Genomic DNA, 26,123 nt, shown 5'->3' on the forward strand with positions numbered 1-26,123 from the left:
ATTTCAAAAATGGAACAAGGGGATTGTTATTTCTTTTTTTTTTTTTTTAAGACAGTGTCCCACCATGTCGCCCTCAGTAGAGTGCTGTGGCATCACAGCTCACAGCAACCTCCAACTCTTGGGCTTAAGCAACTCTCTTGCCTCAGCCCCCCAAGTAGGTGGGACTACTGGCGCTCACCACAATGCTTGGCTACTTTTTTGTTGCACTTGTCATTGTTGTTTAACAGGCCGGGCTCGAACCTGCCATTCTCCGTGGACGTGGCCAGCACCCTACCCACTGAGCTATAGGCACCACCTGGGGATTGTTATTTCTTGACAAAATGATAGAACAGAATATAAAACAGAAGAATTGAGGCTTATTAGAAAATGTGAACCTGAGCGTCACAAAGGGAAACACTAATTTCATTTTGTTGTTGTTGTTCAATACAATTTCATTTTGATAGTGTTATTATCCTAACAAGGAAGGGGAGTTTATAGATAGAGCAAAGCATGTGATAAAGTTTCTTAAAACCAAGTAGAGATACATAAGTTGGTGACAGGAACTCCTGAGTGAAGAAAAAAGAAAGAAAAGAATATACAAGTGGAATGAAATATGGTTTGCTAAATTTACAATTGATTAAAAACCCATACCCAAAGAGAATAAGCTGCATCGTGAATGAATATTAATACATCATTGTCCCGAGGAAAGGAATATTTGTGTTTATTTTTTATTGCTTTATTTTATTGCCGTTAAAATTCTTATTAATGATTTGAAGCAACAGAAAAAAAATCTCTTTGGGAAATTATCTAACATTTCTGATGAGCCCATGATTATTTTGGTGAATAACACATGTATTAACTTTATGGGTAGGGATAATTTTTATCCCTTGTTTATGTAGAATAATGGCATTTTTATTTATACCTTAAATCCTGTTGGGTAGTGGAAGCAGGGACTTCCATGCTGGGGATGCTACTTTTGGTGATACTGGCTTTTCTGGAGGTACATTATGGAGTTTCCTTCATAGCCATAAACTTTTGATGATATTCAAGGCATCCCCTAGTCACTCTCTCTGTCACTTTCAGTTCTTCCTTCTAGCTAAACATTCTGAGTTCTCTCGGGCATTTAGACTTTTAACTAACCTACTGTCTACTCTTCTGAACATGGTCTGGGTGATCAATGTCCCTCTTATGGTCTGACATTGAATTATAAACTCCCAATATTCCAAGTAAAGTTTAATCACCTCAGAGCACAGTGCAATGATTTCCAACCTTGATTTAGAAACTATTCTTTTGTTAAGTCATTAAACATGAAATTCTCAGTTTCAAATCAAAAGTTTAGTTAATTATGTCTCACACAATAAGCGGTACAATTGATCAAAGCCTGCGTCTAGACCATTGACACAGTTTTGCCATATTAATGGTGGCTTGCGTATGCCAGCAGCCAAGAAGCCTGGAGAGTGAGCGGCAATGAAATCATGGAAGGCATTTTCCATAGCTTGTTGAGAATTGAATAGTGTGGCTCAGTGACAGGGTGCCAGCCCCATATACCGAGGGTGGCGGGTTCGAACTCAGCCCCGGCCAAACTGCAACAAAAAAGTAGCCGGGTGTTGTGGCAGGTGCCTGTGATCCCAGTTACTTGGGAGGCTGAGGCAAGAGAATAGCCTAAGCCCAAGAGCTGGAGATTGCTGTGAGCTGTGACAGCATAGCATTCTACTGAGGGTGACAAAGTAAGACTCTGTCTCTTAAAAAAAAAAGCAGTCCAAAGTCTGAAAGAAATGGTGGTCAGTTGGCATGAGGTCTGATGAATATGGTGGGTGACAGAAGACTTTCCAAATCCAGCTTCTATAGTTTGAGCAGCATTGTTTGTGGTCAAGCATTGTCTTCCAAGAAGACTGGCCTGTCTCTGCTGATTTTGGCTGCTGAATCTCAAGCATCCTCATCGTTTCATCCAACTGGTTGCAGGAGGCACCCATTGTAATAGATTGACTAGGTTTCATGAAGCTGTAGTGGGTGATACCAGTGCTGGACCATCAAACAGACACTATTAGCTTTTGTTGATGGGTATTCAGTTTTGGGTTGTGTTTCAGTACTTTCATCTTTATCCAACCATTGTGCCAAATACTTGCAATTGTCTGAAAGAATCCATTTCTCATCACATGTAACAATACAGCGTAAAAACCATTCATCTTTATGATGTGACAACAAAGAAAGGCAAGTTTCAAAACCATGTGTCTTCAGACGTTCATTTGATTCATGCAAAACCTATCTATCCAGCTTCTTTACCTTTAACAGTAAAGCACTGTAAAATTGTGTCACCTCCTACATACATAACTTCATACATTGGACTCTGAGTTTGTAAACTAAAGCTCTCAAGTCTTTTTCATTTGAATTGCTGCTGAAGCAAGTGTCTTCCATTTTATTCCAGTTGATTTTTTAGAAATGGAATAAATCATTAGAAATTAATTTTATTACATTTTAACTTATTAGTTGTAGCTTAACTCATCAGCTACAAGGTTTTGTTTTAACATAAATGGATCATCGGTGTCCATTTAGTTCAACAAAACCTGAGTATCTGTGATAAACTAGATGTATCATAAGCAATAAATATTAAAATTATGAGGTCCAAATATTTATAATCTACCGCAGACCAATATCTTTTAGGAGAAATAATCAAAAAATTCTACATAGCTAGAACATATGTATTTCCATACCTTTGCCAGATTCCTTTCAAAGCATCTTTTGTCAGGGAAGAGTTGTTCTCAAACAGCCAGCAAAGCCTCCCTGGCCCTCTGTTAACCAGTTCCTCTGTCTGCTTGTTTCAGATGTGATTAGATTCGCATTTTTTTAAAATAGTCTAAACAAGCTCTTTAGTTCTCTTAACCTCCAGCAACTAGATCTTTGAATGACTTTAGTCCTATAAAATGGCCTGAATTTACATGTTAATGCTCACCCCTTTTATATTGGTGGCTAGAACTTTTTCATTCCTTCTGCATGAGGAAGAGTCAGGCACTTATTCAGGGGGGCCCAGAAGCAAGAGCAAATTTCTCAGAATGAAAACTGGTTTTTCTTGAAAGCATCTGTGTGACACAGAGCAAGTTACACTACTTCTCCAACCAATTCTGGGTTTCTCGCTCTGTCAACGGAGGCCCTGGCCTCGAAGCCTAAATGTCACAACCACAGGATTAGTAGAATAATTGGCTCTTTCTGTGTACTAAGGTCTTCCAAGGCTCTGGTTCAGCATGCTCTGATAGAGGGGTTAGACCCTTTTTGAGACAATGGTCATGCTTTGGGTTTGTAGAGAAGGACAGGGAAGAAAAAGCTTGGTTTTTCTATAGGACCCTGGGAGAATGGTGTGTGTACTCAGCTTTGAATTATTGATTTTGAAAACCATGGCCCCTTTCAGAGAAGTTTTCTCTTGAAGGAGACAGGAGAAGAAGGAAAGAGAAATACTCCTGGCGCATGTACGCGGCTATATAATACACATAGATAAAAATGATGAAATTTGTGCAAATAGAGAGAGAACATCCATGTGACCCCTGAGAGATCCTTTTTAAAAAATATAATTTAATTTTTAGAGTAGTTTTAGACTTACAGCAAAATTGAGCAAAAAGTACAGAGGTTTTCTCTATACACCTGTCCCCGAGTCCCTGGCATTATTACCCACATCCCCCACCAGAGCAGCACGCTTGTTACAAACAATGAACCTACGTTGACATCAGTATCACCCAAAGTGTGTAGTTCATGCTAGGGTTCACGCCAGGTGCTGTGCACTCTATGGCTTTGTACAAATGTAGAATGACATGTATCCACCATTATGAGATCTTTTTATTTTTTTGCAGTTTTTGGCCGGGGCTGGGTTTGAACCCGTCACCTCCAGCATATGGGGCCAGCACCCTACCCCTTTGAGCCACGGGCGCTACCCCATTATGAGATCATTTTTTAAGTTGCTCACATTGTCTGGACTGAAAGTTCAACATCAAAGAGAATTCACTGACCCCAAGATGTCAGCTCAGGAGAGCCAAGGGCCTCTGAGCTGCAGGTGCACTAGGTGGTGCTGCCTTACCCTGGCTGCTCCCAAGGAGCCCAGATGGAAAACCTTTCCAAAGTAGCCGGAGAGCAGGGCTCTTTCAGCTCTGGCAGGGGCTGCCTGCCTCTCTAGAAGGAGGCTTACTGAGGTCTCTGTCGATTTCAGCCAGGGGTCCAGCCCTGGCACTTGTCTCGCTGGAAAGACTAGCCTTGGGAGAAATTGTGAACCAAGAAAGTACATGTTAGGTTTCCCTATCAGCTACCTAATTGTCTTCCTAACATGTGGACAAGAATCCACATTCCCACCACCACACACCAACCCCAAGTAAATGGCAACTTGGAGTTAGCTGGTTTACAGAGCAATAGGCAGGAATGTCCTGTGAGGGCCGATAGAAAGAAGCCATGAAGTTGGAGTGACAGGGAGAAGAGGACAAGATTTTCTTCTGCTGCTTCTCCCTCTGCCTACCCCAGGAATGACCCTGAGGTCTACCTTCCAGCCCGGCTGGGCTGCCGTGACCTGCCTTCCCCACATCCTCCTCCAAGCCAGGTCATAGTTTGGAATTCTGTTCACAGACACAGAAGCACAATTTCCAAGAAGGTCACCTAGGAAATAAACAAAACCTAAAATGCATGACTGTAACAAGGTCACAGATAAATTTTGTGAGTGTGGAGTTCACAGCAATGCATTTCTGTGTAAGCAACAAACCTCATTCAATGTCATCATCATTATCGATGACAATTTAAAGCCAAGCCTTCCTGTGGGAATATTTAGCATATTACAAAAACTCTGAATCAATGTCTATAATCATGAAATGTCATGGGAAAAGCCAAGATCATCTTTCCTCTGCTGCCCATGTAGCTGTTTTAGCCAGGATTCCTTTCCAAAAGGATGGATGAGGGTGGTCACATTATACCTCCTTTATACCACCGATTTACCTGATGATGGTTGTCCTAAGATACCAGTGGCTTCTCTCCACTTTCCGCTGCCACTGGCAAGTTTGATGGGGCTCAGGCTGGAAGCATAGGGAGTCATGATGGAGGCATATCCTCTGGAGCTGGACTTCCTGTCCCAGCTGTGCCCAGCCCTCTGTGCACCTCAGTTCTCCTGTCTGTAAAACTGTAGTTATAACAGATCATCTCTCATAGAACTAAATACATAAATACCATGTTCCCTGACCTGCCCTAATCAGTCTTCTCATCACTCATCTCAACAGCTGGCAATATCCCAGGGGAAATTTGCAGGGCCTCGTCATCTTTGAACTCCATCAGTATTTAGCATAGTTGATCAAGCACTTCTTTGCTTGGCTTCCAGAATAACCACGTGTCCTGACGTTCCTTCCATCCCACTAGTTACACTTTCATCTCTGCTCTGGCTTCCTTCTCGTTTTCTAGACATCGGGGTGCCCGACAGCCTAGTGCTGGGACTTATTACGCTCAATGCTCTGGTTTGTCCGTGCATCTGTCTGGTCTTGTGACATTGAAGTTGCCACCTGCACCCAACTGTGTATTCCTAGACTGTCATGGATGCAGACTAACTCCAATGCCTATGCCAAGTCCTTTAGTTGGATATGCCAGAAGCATCTCAAACGTAATGGCATCCAACTTGAACTCCTACTTCACCTCTTTCCTTAAACCACTTCCCTGGAAATTCTCCCCTCTCAGTAAACATCAGTCAGTTCTATCCTTCTGGTTGCTCAGGACAAAATCCTTGGAATCATCTTTGATGTCTTCCTCTCGCATTCCACATCCAATCCATCACCAGATCCTGCGGGTGCAATCTTCAAAATATAACCAGATACTGAGGATTCCTCACCACTTCCGCCGTCATTCCCACAGGGCCAGAGCCACCGTCACCTGTTGCCTGGATTATTACAATTGTCATTCAATTTGTCTGCTGGTGCCCTGCAGTCTACTTTCAATACAATGACTAGAAGATTTATTCCATCTTTTTTTTATTGACAAATAATAATTGTATCTACTTGTGGGATGCAATGTGCTTTTTCATATATGTACACATTGTGGGATGATTGAATTCAGCTAATGAACATCTCTATCACTAGAGGATGCTTTTTAAATATATCACTGTTATGCTCACACTTCTCTGGTGTGTGTCTTATCCAACTCAGAGTAAAAGCCGACGCCCACGGCCCTGCACAGTCTCTCTCTCTCTTCCTGCTATATGTGACCCATGAACCACTCTCCTTCCCTTTTCTCGATAAGCCATGCATGTTCACATCTCTAGGTCTTTGCATACGTTGTTTGTTTGGGCTTGCTTGTCACTGCCTTCAGGTCTCTGCTCATTTACCACTTCCCTAAAGATGCCTTAATAGAGCTCTATCTACTGCCTGCTTCCTTTTTCTCCATATGATTTAATACTATTTGATACACTGTTTTCTGGTTTGTTTGTGCATTGCTTGGCAATTATCAATAGAGCATCATGTCCAGAGAGGCCAGGGCTCTGCACAGCCCACGTCTGCATCCCCAAGCCTAGATCTATGCCTTGCACACAGAAAACGCCTAGTAGACTTGCTGAATGAATGAAGGAACAAATAGTGTTATTTACTTAGAACGTGCTCAATGAGTTCTTGCTAAATGAATGAACAGCATTTCACAGTGGTGGGCATGTGGAAACAATAAATATGTGTTGAATGGGAATGCAAACTAGTACAACCTTTCTGGAAGGAAGTATGGAGAAACCTCAAAGCACTCAAGCTAGACCTCCCATTTGATCCTGCAATCCCATTGCTGGGCATCTACCCAGAAGGAAAAAAATCCTTTTATCATAAGGACACTTGTACTAGACTGTTTATTGCAGCTCAATTTACAATCGCCAAAATGTGGAAACAGCCTAAATGCCCACCGACCCAGGAATGGATTAAGAAGCTGTGGTATATGTATACCATGGAATACTATTCAGCCATTAAAAAAAATGGGGACTTTACATCCTTCGTATTAACCTGGATGGAAGTGGAGGACATTATTCTTAGTAAAGCATCACAAGAATGGAGAAGCATGAATCCTATGTACTCAATTTTGATATGAGGACAATTAATGACAATTATGGTTATGGGGGGGGAAAAAGAGGGAAGGAGGGAGGGGGGTGGGGCCTTGGTGTGTGTCATAGTTTATGGGGACAAGACATGATTGCAATAGGGACTTTACCTAACAATTGCAATCAGTGTAACCTGGCTTATTGTACCCTCAATGAATCCCCAACAATAAAAAAAAAAAAAAGAAAGAAATGAAGCATTGGGGCAATAGCAATACTTAGTAGGCCTTGAATACATTTTTGTTTTTTGGGTTTTTTTTAAACAGAATCTCACTTTGTGGTGTCATAGCTCATAGCAACCTCAAACTCCTGGGCTCAAGCAATCCTCCTGCCTCCAGCCTGCAGAGTAGCTGGGATCACAGGTGTGCACCACAACTCCCAGCTAGATTTTCAGAGATGGGGTCTCTCTCTTGCTCAGGCTGGTCTCAAACTCCTGAGCTCAAGCAATCCACCTGCCTCAGCCTCCCAGAGTGCTAGCATTACATACTTGAGCCACCGTGCCCAGCAGCCTTGAATACATTTTAACATTTACTATTCAAATGTCAAAACTCCGTCATTGAGGGTTGCGCCTCATCCTCACAATTTGTCACAAAGGACACATGAAGCTAAGCTCCTACTTGGGCAGGGAGAGTGGGGAGGAGAGGGACGCGCAGAATGAGGACGGTGAGAGGTTCATCCCTGAGAGTCCCTGGGGGAAGGTCCGAGAGGCCCCAGGACAGGGGCTGGGCCTGGGAGGAGGCCCTGTGTGGCTCACACTCCCTTTCTAGTCTTCCATAATTCTCATCTACTCTGATCATGGATCTCTGAATATTTAGGGACCAAAGTGTTGCCTGCTATTCCCAAATGTGACATGTTCTTGCTATCAAGCAGTCACTTCCAAGTAGGGCTTACAGGGCTCAGGGAAAGGAGGTAATTCTCACAATAGAGAGGCTTCCTCTGTGTCCTTTGTATTAGCGAATGAGAGGCTGTCATTCGAGAGGTTGACTTTTCCACCCTAACACATTACAACCGGGATGCCTGAGTTTGTAAAGCATGCTAGGACTGCTCCGAAGATCGATCGCTATTTACATTTTAGTGTGAATTCGTTCATTCAGCTTTCCCTTCCAAACTCCCCCATGGATATCGGCCTGGACTCAAGAACGAGGGTTTTACTTGAGATGGAAGAAAGATTGAGGAAGAGAAATTTTATAATCAAGTCACCAGGGCAAAAAAAGAACAGTAGAGGCATTTTTGCAAATATAACAAGCCTCTGAAAGATAGAGTCAAGTCGATAGGAGGGTGGAAGTTTATAGGTGAGGGGGAGATCAAATGTAAATTTCTTCCAAATGAAAACCAGGCAGTCCCCATATTGACTGCAGTCATTGTGTGAGGCCTGGAAATTCAACTCTCGCAACCCCATTCCAGGGCAACGGTTTGATGCTAATTTAGCTGGGCAGCTGGGACCCAGGGGAAATCTCTCTGTAAACGTTCCTCTAAACTTCTTTCTTCTTTTTACTCCTTTGAAGGGTCTCAGTTTACGAGGCTATGTCAATACCTGAGCAATCCAAACGAAGCATCTGAGTGTCCAGTTCTCTGAGGTCCGGAACTGGCACTGACTCAGTGAACGCACAAGCCTGGCAGTCACTGGTCCTCCCCCTTGGTCCTTGTGTGGAGATTTTACTGACTTTGTAGGTTTGGCATGTTATCTCTGCAAATACTGGCTCGTATCTATAGGTAGGACTGCTGCCTCCTTGCCCAGACTTTGCAGCCATAGGGATGAGTTTAGGAAGCGTTTGAGACCCTTCTCAAAGATCAGAGGAGCGGTCTTTCCTAGGAAGGTGCATGAATAAAATTATACACAAGAACCAAGTTTCAGGAAAACTCACCAAGGGAAACAAACCTGAAAGGTAGTAAATTAGGGGGCGGGGAGCAGACTTATCTCTAACGCTTATTTATAGGTTCTGAATTACTTGATGGGTCATCTGTAAGACCAATGACAGTTGAAGCAAAAAATGGTAAATTTCCAGTGCTGCTTAAAGACCTGCCATGTACATTTGCCATCCCAGCGTCTATGGCCATTTGGAACCTCAGGAAACATAACATCATTGATGCAAACAACCGTCTGGTCCTTCAGTCTCCTCTGCAGGGTTCCAACCAAGCGATCCTCTACCCTATCCTTAAGCCATCCTGCCATGATCCCATGGTAATGATCCCTCATTATGCCAGCCTTGGTTAACTTAACCCACTAGAAGATTCTTTATAACTAACAATAACCAATGATTCAAATTGCTAAGACATTCCATTTACAAAATTAAATATTTTTTATGACAGTAGGATAGCCCTAACTATTCCTACTTTGGTTCTTGCAAATCAGTGGTAGTCACCTCTGATAAAAATAAATAAATAAATAAAATAAAATAAAACTAAGTTTCATATCCATGAGAGGGGCCTCTGACTGTGCATTATATACCGTGAGTCTTTCCAATGGGCAATTTGACTTTGCTGGCAATGCTGCTATTACCAGCTGCCAGCAACACAGAACTTACCACCAGGTAGGCATTACATATGTGCCGGGACCTAGAGAGGATGGATGGCTTTGTTCCCACAGTAGCCCTGTGAAGAGGGCGGTATTTCCTTCATTTTGCAGATAGGAAAATTGAGGGGTTAGGGTGGCATTGTGAGTGAGCAGCAGAGCTGAGAGAAGACCCTGGGCAGGTTCAATTTCCATGATGCCTGTTCTCAGGATGATCCTCTCTTTAGCCACTCCCCATAGACCCTTCAGGGCTCAGCTGGATGGCAGCAGTCAAAGGGGAACCCCCCTCAGCCAACAGCACAGAGGTCCCCATGGGGCCAGTTCAAGGTCATTCCCTTCTGATTTCTCCTCCACCCTGGTGGAAATGTGACTCCAACTATCAATGCCTAAAAGAGATTTCAGGAAAGCACTCACAGTCAATGACCTTCCTGGATTCCCTTAAAATCTGTGATGAGTCCCTTGATCTTTTATACAATAGTAAACTACAGAGCAACAGACCCGCAGATTTTCGGAGTTGGTTGAGAATTTGCAGATGATTTAGACCAGCTTCCTCCAAATGTATTTCTGTTGGGAATAATCTTACAAAGAGGAAACTGAAGGTTTGTTTTTTTAAAAGTGAATAAATGTGGGTGGCAGGGCTGGACTGGTTGCTTTGCTATGAGCCCCCTTGGGGGAAGATAAGAGAACTTGAGGCCAAGTCCTTGGCGATGAGGGATTTGAAGTGTGGGGTGACATAGACTAGAGCCAAATCAGAGAGTTCTGCCAGGCCCTGACACCCTGGCTTGATGTTCTCGTACCAACTACCACTAGGTAGCTCTATGTGTTCAGGAGAGGACAGAGAAATATCCCTGGACATATAGAAAGTTCCCTTTCAGTTACATGGAACGAAGAAGACAACTAACCATTTCCCAAACTTTTTCTGGAAGCCATGAAGGACACAAAAGCAATGACCATTGCTACTGAGTAAGGTTGACCAGTGCATTTTTAAGAAGCCAACCGTTCGGATGTTCCCTCATATACTCAGCTGCTAGCTGCTGCCTATAAGTTTCCTCATCTCTAAGCCCCAATTTTCTTATTTGCAAAAGGAGATAAACAGAAGTGCAACCTCCTAGGACTCCCAGGAGAATTAAATGACATAACCTTAGTAACTTGTTTAGAAAAGTTCCTAGGACTCAGTACGCACTCAGCTGATAATGTCTGCTAGCCTTATCCTCATTCCACCCACTGGCAAAAGATGGAGACAAATTAAGGACATGCTTCTAGAACAAAATGAGGGAAAGAGAACCTTTATATTGAATTTAGATTCGTCTATTTTCTGTACCCATCAATTAATGCCTAATTTAGATTATGGGTTATTTAAGGATTTTGCTAAAATTAAACTTAATTTGTAGATGTGTCCCCAGATCAAAATGGGAGGCAGGGAACGGAGAAAGGGAGAATGTAAACAAAGGAGTCTGGGGATTTTTGCCTTGTGTCCCAGAAACCTAAGCTCAGAGTGAATAATTCTGCAGAATTCTATCCTCAGAGGAAACTCCTAGAGAGTCTCTGGTTAGTTTTATTAATGATCTATTATTGACTGAGGATGTAAAGTGTTTTATCCCTGCATATGCTACCTTATTTAATCCTCATAACTGCTCATGGAGCTAGGTTAATTGGTCCCATTCTCTGATGGCCTCCCCAAGGTTACCTCCCTGGGCAGTAGCAAAGTCAAGCTTTCAACCCGTTTCTACTTTACCCCAAGACCCAGGCTCTTCACTGCCATGCTGCACTACAAGTTCACCACAAAGCTAGTGGGTCTACGTGCCATCTGAAGGCTCAGCCCAGTGAAACTGAGGAAGTAGGAGTGTGTCATTGTGCTATTTCCCAGAACCCCTTCCCTGGCCAATCTAGGAATCTCTGAGTAAATCTCTTCAACAGCAGGTCTTTGAAAAAGCAGCGTTGCAGCAAGATGGTGCCAAGGAGCCCACTTGAGTAGTTTCTGGGAGCAGTGTCTAACAGAGAGGCTCACCAAGAGAAACTCAGAATGGGTTAGAACTGAGATGACTCATTCCTGAGAACAAGAGGACAGGGCCAAGCAGCCTCCAGTGTTATTACCTGTTGCCAAGAATGTCTCCACTCCTGCTGTCATCCCAAGAATGCAGGGCCAACTGTGGGCCCACAGTCCTGAACTCCATCAGTTCTTCACATCCCTAAAAAATAAAAATGACAAAAGTAACATTTGATAAGGGGAAAGTAATATTCTCTTTAATCTTATATTTAGAATAAATAAAATCATGTTGAAAAATATTGCTGAAAGTAACATAAAATACATTTTTAAGAGAGTGCTTACTTTGCAGATGCAGCTCTAAGACAAGACCCTGGGCTGGCCGCCCAGCCAAAATGAAGGCCACTGAGAACAACAAGCTTTGCTCAGTATCTTAAGGATTCTGGGCATGCTGGGGAGACACGTCTTCAGGAGAGAGATTAGCAGTTTCCCACTTGGAAACTTGATTGAGTTATTGGTTCAGCCATTCTGGACAGAGGCCAAAGTCATCACAGACACCTGTGCCGAGATGTGGCCCACTAGGCAACCCAAGAGAAAGAAGGTTCCAGCAGTAGCTAAGTGTTAATGTCGCACTATATACCGATGCTGATGTATTTTTTGGGTCACATTTTTAGCCTCTTATGTGATGATTGGCTCTGTTGAGTGTTCTCTCATCTATCCCTCCCCACATGGAAGGAGGGGGTGATCTCTCAATTGACCATACCCAGGGCTGGTTCTTGTTTCACCCCTGGGGAGAGTCACCCCCCAGTGGCACAGTGCAAGAGAGGACAGTGAGAAGGAGCAGACTCATAAACATGTCTACAGACCTCATGTTCAGGGAAGAGAGCTCGGTGATCACAGCCTGCCTTCAGGTTTTCTTACTCATCTCTTTCAAGGGAACAAGTGTACACACAACCTACTGGTTGTCTATGAGTGGAATTCATTAAATTCCAGACATCTAAATAAGGCTACAAGAGGCATTCAGAAGATCCTTGTGAACAAGATAAGAGACAAGAGACATTAAAGAAAGGACAGGCCTTTAACTTTAAGGGTTGAAAGAAACTATAGCAAAGCAGAAAGTACGACTGTTTCTCTGAACAGAGTGAACGGGGTGCTCCATGAAGCACTGACTTTGGTGCCTCTGATTCTCAATGACTATGAAGCCGGCTCTTATGGGAGTGTCTTTCTTTGTGGGGGAAGAGGATGTGAGGGTGTGGGGATCCCCAATTACCTGCTCTTTTGTTCCTTGACATCAGAATATGTCAACAGAATTGGGGGGGGGGGTGATGATACTATGGAAAAAGAACAGCCCTGGTAATCAAGAATGGCGGAGCAAACATGGCAAATGGAACCAAGGTGCAGAGCCATTTTTGAGAACTGCTTATTCAACTGAAGGTGAACACTCATAATCCAAGTGTTGGTTCTGCTGAATCTGTGAACTTCTTTTTCAGGTTGGGCACTTGTTTGCCAAGACCAATGGTTAATACCATCTTCTGCACACCCCACATCATGCTGTTGGCACTGAAGGAACATCACCTTCCTGCCTGTACCTGCCTCAGTGGTCCTCCATGGGATCCTGCTGCCACACACAGTATGGCATCAGCTACCATTCATGGGTACTCCACGCATACGCTGGGTCATTAAACCATTCATCCTTAAGTCCAGGGCACCAATGAGTTAAATTCTGACAATGACATGGGAATTGTTCCCAATCTCTCTATTAGTCATTATCCTACAGACTTATACTGGGAACCAACTGTTTTCCAACAAGAAGTTTCATGTGTTAGCGGAGAAGACAAACAACTAACAATTGCTAGATTGTAATAAGTGTCCCTGCTGGATATTCTGGGGACACAGAGGGGACAGTAGCTGAATCAGACTTAAGGGTGGAAGAAGTCCTTTAGTGGGGTGGGGCAGTGACTCCAGAGCTGAGTAGGAAGGACAGTAACCAATATAACAATTGTCCCATTGGCCGGGTTAGGGGGCGGGAGGCGCTAGGCACAGGGAACCACATCTGTGATGGCGTGACCTCGTGAAACCAGGTCACCAGGATGGGCATGGAGGTGGGGAGAGACTAGCAGGAGACAAGGCTGAGGGGTGGATTAAGAAAGCTCTTGTGTGTCATTTTGAATTTCATCTTGAAGAAATTGCTGTGGAAGGCCTTTGAGCAGGGGGGATACTGGATAGAATTTATGATTTAGAAGGAATGCTCTGGTTGGTACAAGATGGAATGGAGGTGGAAGAGAGATGAAAGTAGGTGTACAGGGACAAAAGAGTGACTGACAAGGGACAAAGGCGTCTAAGTTCAGGCGCCACTCTGATCATTGCCTGTGTGCACCTGTTTGGGTACCCTGACAGTGAGCCCCATCCCAATCTTATGGTGACATTTAACCTCTCAACCGAAGACCTTGGAAACCTCGGCATGTTTCTAAATGTCTTTATTCTACCCTGTCATTTGATAATAAGTTTATCTCATCCCACATTTGATTGCTTACCAGGGGATGGATTCTCCCCTGGAGATCTTCCCTGAGGCTCTGTTGCCCTCCGACATCCACTGCTGCCCCTGAGAAGTTCAGGATCATTTGGTTCTGGAACTTTCTATGCCTCGTCTTCCTCTCTGGAAACCTGCACGGTCTCTTTATAACCACATTCTAAATGTTGTCAGTGATATGAAGCTATTTCCCCTTCACTAGGCACTAAGGGGTCCCTTTCAATCTGTTACTATGTGTTCTTTAATGCTGGGAAATATTTCTCAACTATTTTGTGGAATATTTCCTCCTCTCTGCCACTTTTGTTTCATCTCTTATTATTTGAGTGTTCACTTTCCTGGACTAGCCATCCTCAACTATGCTCCTAGACTAATGCTCAGATTTTTCTCTTTTTATTTCCTTCCTATTTTCTTTTTGTCTTTTTGCTTCACTTTTTAGTTTGTTAATTAATTTGATCATTTTCACTACCATATTTTTTAATTTTCAAAAGCTCATTTTTGTTTTCTAAAGGATCCCTAAAATGCAGCATCCTCTTCTTATTTTGCATATGGAGTATCTTTTCTTTGGCCAGGGCCGGATTTGAACCCACCACCTCCGGTATATGGGGCTGGCACCCTACTCCTTGAGCCACAGGTGCAGCCCAGATGGAGTATCTTTTCTTACCACTCTAAGGATGTTCATGTTAACTTTCTTCCAAGTTTGATTTTTTTCTGCACGGTCTTTTTCTTCCAAGATTTTTATTTTCATGGGTATTTTTTTCTCTGTCTTTCTTCTGATGCCCTCATCTGCTCACACTTACAAGGAAAGGAAACTGTGTCCAGAGTGAGCTTGGCTGAATAGCAGTGGTTCTCAAATGTTAGCAGGTACTTGAGGGGCTTAGTTAAATCCAGATCTCAGGGACCCATACCCAGTGTTTCTGACTCAGTACATCTGGAGCAGAGTACAAGAATTTATATTTTTAGCAAGTTCCCAGGTAATATGGAGACTGCAAGTCAGGAGATCACACCTTGAGAACCATTGCTCTATATTCTTTTTTTTTTTTTGAGACAGAGTCTCACTTTGTCACCCTTGGTAGAGTGCTGTGGCATCATAGCTCACAGCAACCTCCAATTCTTGGGCTCAAGCAATTCTCTAGCCTCAGCCTCCCAAGTAGCTGGGACTATAGGCACCTGCCACATGCCGGGCTATTTTTAGAAATGGGGTCTCGCTCTGGCTCAGGTTGGTCTTGAACCTGGAGCTCAGGCAATCCACCTGCCTCTGCCTCCCAGAGTGCTGGGGTTAAAGGCAGGAGCCACTGCACCTGGCCATTTCTCTGTATTCTTGAGGACTTCCAGAATATCATTAGACTAGGTATCTCCCCATGGCCTAGCTTCTGGTATTTTGGTAGCCTAAGAGGGTGTGGAAGAAGGGTCTCATCATTAAATATATAACTCTTCACTTGATCTCCTTGTTTTGTTGTGGTATCTTTGCCATCAGCTATTTCTAGACTGCCCAGCCCAGAGAAACTTTGCTTCACCTCCTCCAGAGATTAAAAAACCTCTCTACTTGCAATGGAGGGGTGAAGGTGCAACGCTCCCGCTGGGTGAGGGGATACCTGGAGATCCAAATGCTTCCTTAAGCAGATTCTCTCCTCATCTGTTTATAACCTCGCCTTGCCTCCAGTCACCAGAACCATCAATTCCTGAGTATTTGAGGCCTTCTGAGGTGTAGTAAGTTTGCCTCTCACAACCCACACTCTGCCAGCTGAGGACTTAGCTTTCTTGGGGCTGCAGAGCCCCTGACCTTGTCCTTCTGCCTCCAGCTTCCAGGATCCTGTTTTACTCGCTTTCTCTATCACGTTGTTTGTCCCCGTGGGCTCACACCCTGTTTAAGCCCAGGGCTGTTATTTCGTAAGAGCTTTCAAGAGGAAAAAGAGATAAATGAAAATGTCCAATCTGCTATCTTTCCCCAAAAGTTCCTAACAGCACCATTAAAAGATTTGGTTTAGAATTGGTTGCAGATAATTCTGAGCCACTTGTGTTTGTAAAGACAGATGTGACCTCACTGTGACTATTTCAGGTTTATAGGACATTTTTTCTTTGTGTTCCAAAGAGAGCTTCCTATTTCAAAATGATATTGCTTTTTTGCAAAAACACATCCCCAATCATGACCCCCACCCACAATAAAATATGAAGCCTCTCACTTTTCTGACTTCTCAGATGTATATTAATTAGAAAATGCCCTCAAGAAATAGCAGAGTTCTAAATCAGATTCCTTTTGATATTCAATGTAACATATTCAAGTTGTCAGAATTTTTACAATGCTTCTAATGAAGCACTCAGCATAATGAATTGTACAATTATAATGAAATGGGGTTCTAATGAGCAATTAGCATTCTAAGCAAGAACATTCTGGTTTCCTTAATTCCCCTTCTCTCGAACTAGAGGCTAACAAGTAGTTATGAAAAAATTAATGAGGGGTTGTGTAAGTAGCACAGCATTCAGTTAAAATGACTCTTAAGAATATAGTTCTCAATGAGAATATTTCAGATTGTATACGAAACCCACACATTGTACCCCTTGATTGCACTAATGTACACAGCTATGATTTAACAATAAAAATAAATAAATTAAAAAAAAAAAAGAATACAGTTCTCAACTCGGCACCTGTGGCTCAGCAGCTAGGGCACCAGCCACATACACCAGAGGTGGCAGGTTCAAACCCAGCCAGGGCCCGCCAAAACAACAATGACAACTACAACAAAAAAATAGCCAGGCATGGTGGCGGGCACCTGTAGTCCCAGCTACTTGGGAGGCTGAGGCGAGAGAATCACCTAAGCCCAGGAGTTGGAGGTTGCTGTGAGCTGTGACACTGGAGCACTCTACCGAGGGCAATAAAGTAAGACTCTGTCTCAAAAAAAAGAACACAGTTCTCCTCTGAGTTTGTATGTGGCAAAATAGCTTGAGAAAACAGGTTCTCTGGTACCATCTCAGGGCCTCTCCCACTTTTTTAAAGAAGGGAGCTGTATGGACTCAGGGGCCAGGCCTGATTTAATGACCCACAAATGACAGTTTTGAATTGAGTTTTCTCCAGGGAACACTGTCCTTCTCTTCTGTCCTGTGAATTTGTGGTATCAAGTGACACTAGGAGGGTAAGTGGACCTGAGGTTCTTTGCTGCCACCAAGGGTCTGAGGTAGAAAGTATGTGAAATATTGCACTTTCCTGAATGGCCATCTCAATGGGCAAGAAAGTATTAAGCGAGGTAATTTACTAGGCCTTATTTTGCACTTGCACGGCAACCTGCAAGGAACATATTTTATAGTTGAGAAAAGCAGAAGCTCAGAGATGCTCAGTGATCAAAGTCATAGCAGAGAAGACCCCAAGCCGGGTGTGCCTGGCTTCCAACGCCAGTCTCACCACTCTGTGCCCTGTCATTCAGAACCCACGCACACAGCCTCCAACTAACATCAAGAAAAATGAGAAAATGAGGTTTTCCTATGAGTCTAGGAAGAGGAAATGGGATTGACAAAGATATAGCTGGTTTTCATTGTAAGAAGCTCCAGTGGCCCAGAAAGATCAGCAGATGCAAAAGTATCTTTGGCCACATGTCAAAGGTATTAAACAGAGGCATAAACGAGGAAGAGATTGGTTAATTCTGATTGATCATAAAGGATAGTGATACAGGAAAGCAGCTAGAGGAACTGGGTTTGAAAAGGGTTTTAAAAGATGAGTAGGGTTTTTTGTTTGTGTTTCTTTCTTTCTTTCTTTCTTTCTTCTTCTTTTTTTCTTTTTACTGACCCCCTTTTTTTTTATTAAATCATAGCTGTGTACATTGATATGATCATGGGGCATCATTCACTAGCTTCACAGACCGTTTAGCAAGTTTCACATATACCCTTGTAAGATGCACCGCAGGTGTAATCCCACCAATCATCCTCCCTCTACCCCCTTCCCCCCTCCCTACCCTCCCTTTCCCCCTTCCCCCTATTCTTAGGTTGTAACTGGGTTATAGCTTTCATGTGAAAACCCTAAATTAGTTTCATAGTAGGGCTGAGTACATTGGGTACTTTTTCTTCCATTCTTGAGATACTTTACTAAGAAGAATATGTTCCAGCTCCATCCATGTAAACATGAAAGAGGTAAAGTCTCCATCTTTCTTTAAGACTACATAATATTCCATGGCGTACATATACCACAATTTATTAATCCATTCGTGGATCAATGGGCACTTGGGCTTCTTCCATGACTTAGCAATTATGAATTGGGCTGCAATAAACATTCTGGTACAAATATCTTTGTTATGATGTGATTTTTGGTCTTCTGAGTATATGCCCAGTAGAGGGATTACAGGATTGAATGGCAGATCTATTTTTAGATCTCTAAGTGTTCTCCATATCTCTCTTTTTTTTTTAGATAGACTATGTCACCCTGGGTAGAGTGCCGAGGCGTCACAACTCACAGCAACCTCAACCTCTTGGGCGTAAGTGATTCTCTTGCCTCAGCCTCCCAAGTAGCTGGGACTACAGGAGCTGCCACAATGCCCGGCTATTTTTTGGCTGTAGTTGTCATTGTTGTTTGGCAGGCCCAGGCTGGATTGGAACCCACCAGCTCTGGTGTATGTGGCTGGCACCCTAGCCACTTGAGCTACAGGTGCCGAGCCTTGTTTTTGTTTCTTGAGACAGAGTCTCCCTCTCTTGCTCAGGCTAGGGTGCCTTGTCATCAGCCTAGCTCATGACCTCAAACTCCTGGATCAAGCAATCTTCCTGCCTCAGTCTCTTGAATAGCTGGGACTACAGGCACTTGTCGTAACACTTGGCTAATTTTTTCTATCTTTAGTAAAGATGGGTCTCGCTCTTGCTCAGGGGACTCAGTCTCACTCTTGCTGGTCTTGAACTCCTGCGCTCAACTCCTCCCTCCTTGGCCTCCCAGAGTACTACGATGACAGGCATGAGCCACCATGGCTGGCTGATGAGTAGGTATTTAAATGGTAGAAATAGGGGAGCAAAGGTAGACAAAGGCACAGACACATGGAGGTCCACACCAGCCAGAAAGTGGGGAGGAGCTCTTAAGACTGGGAAAAACAAGTGTGGGAGAAAAACAGAGGCCAATTCCTAGCCAAGGGTCTTGGATGTTTTGTTAAATAGTCTGGATTGCTCTATAGGCCGTAGGACACCATGGAAGCTTTTCGAATAGATAGTGACATTATCAGATTTATGTTTTAAAAAGAAATATTTTCTTTTCCATGCTTTTGTTAGCTGAGGTTGGGGGAAATCTGAATGGCTGATAATCAGGGAGGTTCTGTTTCATAACAGGCAATTCTTTTCTTCCAAGAATGTAAAACACCTTGTATGCACTGGGAAAGCTCATTATTCCTCACTTTCTTCAAGAATAGCACCAATGAATCTAATATTCCTATATGACCTACTTTCCTGAACTGAGAAAATCACCTACCGACCTCACAAATGATACATAATGATAAATGATAAATAATGAGAGTTGCAGGTTGTTCATTTGTTTGTTAGCCTTGCAGAGAATTATGTGCCAATGCCATTGAGAGAACCAAAGCAACGCAATAACTCCATGGTATAGCTCAAAATACAGAAATTAGATTGTAGGGACTTACAGAAGCCTCTTGTCAATGTGTTATTAGCACCCCTGGATCCCAGCTTTCAGTTTATTTCTGATCAGCTAATAACAACTTGTATCTTAAATGTTAACTAAAAGCTAAATATTCATTTCTGTATGAGGAATCCTATCATTGCTTTGAAGTATTGATACTGAAAGGTGCTTCTTTATTGCAGTAGTTGTGTAAATACATGGAAAAACGAAGATGAAGATTTTTTTTTAGTTTCTTTGTACCTTCCAAACCAGTACTTTTCATTCCCACATCCTAATCTGGAGGACAGCGGAGACCACAGTAGTCACATGAAAGCCCTAATTGGTCTTTCTCAGAGAAGTTTAGCACACTTCGCTTGGGTAAGGTTACAGTTGGTTCTCCACCCAGTGGCCAGTTCTTTGCTTACTCCTGCTGTCAAAGTCCTGATTTTATCCAGATGTCCACTTTTTTCTAAGTTAATCTAGTCACAGCCATCCTATGCCCTTGTCAGAGATGGGTTTGGGGGTGGTCCAGTTCTAGCCAATGGGGTGTGAGCAGCGGCCTGCTGAGGGTGCATCTTGGGAACATTATCTTGCTCTGGAAGGTGATGCCCCCGTTGGTTCCTCTTCTTCCTCTGGATGTTGTAGTGAAGGAACATGGTGACTGGAACTATTGTGGTCACCTTGCAGTTCTGGGGGAGCCCAGCTAAGGAAAGCCAGTGCCTTGAAGATGACAAGCAGGAAGATGGAAAGAACTCAGGGCCCTGATGACATTGTGAACTCACTGACTTAACCAAACCCAGAGTTGTTCTACACCAGGGCCCCAGTTATGGGAGATGACCTTTCCTTTCCTTTCCTTTCTTTTCTTTTCCTTCTCCTTTCCCTTCTCTTTCCCCTTCCCTTTCCCTTCCCTTTTCTTTTTTATCCATTTCCCTCCTTCCCTTCCTTCCTTCCTTAAGCAGGCCAATTTGCAGTTTTTTATTACTTACAGCAGAAACACCAGCACCAGTAACAATTATAATTTTCACTATTTCTTACCATCTCAGAGGAAAGCAGTCAGCAGAACCCCAAGTTCCATCATCATGGTTGCCCACAGAAGGCTGTGAATAAAGGACTCTGTCTCAGAAAAAAAAAAGTATTGAATGTGCCCCCAGTTCTCTCTCACTTCCTGTGGACAGAGACCCACACAGGGTGAAAGGAGCCTGGATTCCTTAGTAATGACAGTTGACCCTTGAAAAACATGTGCTGGAAATGGCGTGGGTGCATTTACACACAGACTTTTTCTCAATAATAGTTATACTGAGTGTGCCCATCTCCCCTGCCTCCCATTCCGTCTCCCCCACCTCTTCTACCTCTGCCAGCCCCTCCTTTTCCTTCTCTTCCTCATCCTACTCAAGGTGAAGACAAGGATGAAGACCTTATGATGATCCACTACCACCTAAAGAATAGTAAATATATCTCTCATCTTCATGATTTTCTTAATAATATTTTGTTTTCTCTAGCTTGCTTTATTGTAAAAATACAGAATAATAATATAACATATAAAATATGTGTTAATCAATTATTTACATTATCTGTAAGGCTTTGATCAATAGTAGCTATGAGTAATTAAGATTTGGGGGAATCAAAAGTTATGCCCAGACTTTTTACTGTATGGGGGGTCAGCACCCTTAACCCCCATGTTGTTCAAGTGTTACCTGTGTTTATAGAAGGGCTGCCAAATCCCACTGGAAATTGTGTAAGACATAAACTATTCCTACAGTAAGCCATTGAGATTTGGGGATTACTTGTTACTGCAGCATAGCCTAGGTTACCTTGACTAACACAATTCCTGGGGTAAAGAATACCATGTTTTATTTATTTTGTTAATTCCCTTGGTGCTCAGTGCATTGCATGTTTTAGACATTTATTTATTATTTTTTTAAGTGGATTTTATTTTATTTTATTTATTTATTTATTTATTTTTGTAGAGACAGAGTCTCACTTTATGGCCCTCGGTAGAGTGCCGTGGCATCACACAGCTCACAGCAACCTCCAACTCCTGGGCTTAAGCGATTCTCCTGCCTCAGCCTCCCGAGTAGCTGGGACTACAGGCACCCGCCACAACGCCCAGCTATTTTTTGGTTGCAGTTTGGCCGGGGCCGGGTTTGAACCCGCCACCCTCGGTATATGGGGCCGGCACCTTACTGACTGAGCCACAGGCGCCGCCCTGTTTTAGGCATTTATTAACACTTGCCAAGTCAAGATGAAGAATGAATTAAATAGCTGCCATAAAAATCAATATATTCTCTCAAGAAAGGGCTCAATTCCCTTAATAGCAACATCTCTGTTTTCCACAAACATGAGATTAATTATTTAACAAAAGACTGTTTCTGGTATTTGCTGGCAGCCTTTAGCACTTCTTTGATTATAGTGAATCACAGAAGCAACAAGAGTGAAGGGAAAGTTGGAGGGGAAGAGTTGCTGATAGGAGCCGGGCATTCTCCCCATAGTTGGCTCTCTCTCTCTCAGGACACAATTTAATTGTCACTTCCATAGCAAGGCCATCACTGTTCACTGATTCTGGGAGCACTCACACCTCTCTGAATATCGTTCTTCATCTTAACAGTTTTCTTCATAGAACTAACCTCAGATTGTAATGATTTGCTTAGTTTGTTTGAATTCCACGTTAGACTGGAAGCCATGTGAGGAAAGGGTCCACATCTATCTTATTCAATGTTGTTTCCAGGAACCTAGAATTTGCCTGGCTAATACTCATGGTAATGGATAAGGGGAAGGAGGAAATAGAAACTCAGTGTAAAAAGAAAAGAAAATTTCTATCAGTGGGGGCAAATAGTTCATTTTTAAAAAAAAACCCACAGTCACATTTGTACACAGTAAAATAATCAGTGTAACTTCTCAGAAAAGGTAAAATGCTGTTCAGCAGCAGACATTTGAGAAGAGAGGAAGATGATGGATATCTCCATAAGGCATCATGAAAACAAGATGACTTCTCATTTATAATAAGAAGTGTTGGGTGGTGCCTGTGGCTCAAGGAGTAGGGTGCCGGCCCTATACTGGAGGTGTTGGGTTCAAACACAGCCTGGCCAAAAATTGCAAAAAAAAGGAAGTCTTGGCTAGGTGCAGTGGCTCACACCTATAATCCAAGGACTTTGGAGGCTGAGGTGGGAGGATTGCTTGAGCCTAGCCTGGATAGCATAGCGAGACATCTCTAAAAAAAAATTAAAAATTAGGCAGGTGTGGTAGCTCATGCCCATAATGGTAGCTACTTGAGGCAAAAGGATGGCTTGATCCCACACATTCAAGGCTGCAGTGACCTATGATAGTGCCCCTGCACTCCAGTCTGGGCAACAGAGCAAGACCCCCTCCCCACCTTCCAAAAAAAGAAGCAGTGTTAGTTATCTGGAAATATATGACTCAGCGTAATTCCCAAAAAAATCCAAATAAATGAGCTATTACTAAGCATTCTTTCACCAATTCATTAGTTCATTTCTCAGCAAATATTTATTATGTATCTAGGAGGTACAGAATAATCTTCTAGTAGTTGCTGGGAATTCTAAAAAGCAGATGACATGTCCCTCCTCCTCAATGACTTGTAATTGAAAATGAAAGGGACAGCGGCTTCGTCCACCATCTCCACCTGACATCAGGTGCCTTGACCCTGCACTATTCTCATGCTGAGTTCACCGGTGCACCTGACACAGAACTTGAGGACAAGGGACTTATCATAAACACAACCCCTACACTTCCAGCCCCCTCTATCCGCCTCTGTCTCCTTCTGTAATCCTGAAAAGACACAGCACATTCCACACAGTAAATACTCAGGAGATGTTCGCACTGGAGTTAAGCAAAAACACACACTGAGCTCCTTTTCTGTGGATTTCCCCCAGTGAAGAACATGTTTCTCTCCCTTCTTACCCCAGATCGAAATGTCTTCTCATTATTCCTCAGTTCCTGAAGCATGTGGACCACGAACCGGTAGAACTTTCCAGAACTCAGAGTCACTAGGACATTCTAGATCTGTTTCCTGCTTGTCTTTCAGATTTTCCAAAATCCCTGCCTGCCTCCCGCCTTTCATCCTGGAACCTGGGGTGAGATGCGCTCCAGAGATAGAGGCTTTTCTCCCTTGTCCTGAGAGATGCTTATCTCAAGGGTAAAGTAAGCTGAATACTTCCATTGATGTTTTCTGCACTCGAGGGATGAAAACACACTCCCTCAAACACAGGTCAGTGAAATAGATAGTGCTCGGAATCAGGAGTCCAGGAAAACTGGTTTCATATTTTGGATCTGCCTCTAATGGTATCACCAAAGGCAAGAGTCTTAACCTCTCTGGGTTGGACTAGTCAAATATCAAAGATCCCTTTCAACTCACTAAAACACCCACAGGTGTGTTTTTTTTCCTAACCGTGTGCATCTTATTGACTATTACATTGTCGTATCTATTCTCGGGGAGAAAACCATTTGCTGACACGGCAGGTGTCTAGGAGTCCTGTCTACTGAATTGTCATCAAAGCAAGACAGAGGCCAGCGGTTGTCAGCTGTCCAACAAGAGTCCATGAAAGCATCTGATCTGGCAAGTGTTTCTTTGTTCTTTCTCAGTCTTGACACTGGGTTGGTCTTTCTCTGAATGCTTTCCTCCATATTAGGGTGTTTATAGCAGTAAGTCCTACGGTATTATGCAAGTGACACAGACAGCAATTTTAAACAAAAGCATATCAGAAAGGCTGGGATTTGTTTATCCGTGATGATAATGAGCTGTATAATCCACCTCTTTGTTCAGGTTGGTGCTGAAATCTTGTGTTCCTGGGCTGTGCTGAGACTCCCTAATCATTCATACAGCTGTTCAAAAATTCTCTCCACTTCGCCACGGAGGTGGGCATCTGGAGGTGCTCTCCCCCGTGCTTCTGGAATATGAAGCGACAGCTCTTAAAATTCGTTCATTGAATGACCATTTAGCTATCAAGGTCATGAAACAGCATGAGGTAAAGCACTCAATCAATCACCCAGGCAGGGGTCCTCAAACTTTTTAAACAGGGGGCCAGTTCACTGTCCCTCAGACTGTTGGAGGGCTGGACTATAGTTTTAAAAAAAACTATGAACTAATTCCTATGCACACTGCATATATCTTATTTTGAAGTAAAAAAACAAAATGAGAACAAATACAATCACACCGCCGCATGTGGCCCACGGGCCACAGTTTGAGGACCCCTGATAGAGAGGCTTTTTCAGCGAAAATCGTTGTCACTGTCCTAACTACCTCTGCTAACAGAAGGGGGACAATCGCCACCCAGTTTCTTTTTGCCCTGTATGAACTTGCACCTGTGCATTCTGTATCTAGAGCTGGAGAGCTTTACAAAGTCAAAGAGGCCACTTTGGAGTACAAACTCTAGGCAAGAAGGCTGACAGGTGACTGGGAAGTCTCTGCTCTGGTCCTGTGGGGATGGCTGCTCTGTCTCTGTTTTCTTCTGGGGGCTGCTCTGGAGACACGTTTGCTGGAGGAACCTCCCTCGTCAGTTCTCTTGTTCCTCAGGCCGCAGTCCAGAAGCTACTGGAGATGCTGGTCTAGCCTGGGGGAAATCACTCCCTTTCCATCAATAGCCACCGGGCAAGATGATCAGACATCAATTACTTAGCTGAGTGAGCCCAAAATAATTGAAATGACATGTGTCACTGATGTGATTTTTCCAGCTTGGGGTTGGCATTTATCTAGCCCCACAGCAGTGAGCAATTTCCTGTGACCCGTTGTTAATTAGAATGGGTTTGTTTTCTCTAATGAACTGGTAATTCATCCTATTACATTTTTAAAACAATTTTTTAAAGTTTGTTTCCTAGGGGCAGAAATGGTGTACACCCAGGGGGCTAGGTGCAAAGGAGACACATTGGATTTTTTCGAGCGCAGGATTTTTCTAATAGCATTTTAAAAAATGCTATTAATCCACAAAACTTCCAGATATTTCACAGTGGTGTTTCAAGGGATCTTACCATCTGCCTATGCCTCGGGTTTGGTAAATTACTTAGTGATGCTGTTAGGGGCAGAACCAGACATTGTGCTGCTGTTTTCATATTATTTTCTGTGTGCTGTGTAATGACTAAAGCAGTGCCCCTCTTCTCCCTCTGCGATGATCCAACAGGTCCCCATCTTTGCTGAGGAGAACACTTACATTAAAAGACAACATGAATTGGCGGGATTACACCAGCGGTGCATCTTACAAGGGTATATGGGAACTTGGTAAACGGTCTGTGAAGCTAGTGAATGATGCCCCATGATCATATCAATGTACACAGCTACGATTTAATAAAAAAAAAAAAAAAAGACAACATGAAGAAAGTCACCATGTTCACTTCGGCCTCTTCTTCTGCCTCACAAGGAATTGAGGGGATAGGAAGTTACGATAATTGCCCCCTTTGTCCCTCTGTTACTCTTCTTGCAAGAAACGTTTTTAATGGACTTAATATATTCCAGGAAATACT

Source organism: Nycticebus coucang, chromosome 24 (genome assembly GCF_027406575.1).
Source record: "Nycticebus coucang isolate mNycCou1 chromosome 24, mNycCou1.pri, whole genome shotgun sequence".
In the NCBI taxonomy this organism is placed as follows: Eukaryota; Metazoa; Chordata; class Mammalia; order Primates; family Lorisidae; genus Nycticebus; species Nycticebus coucang.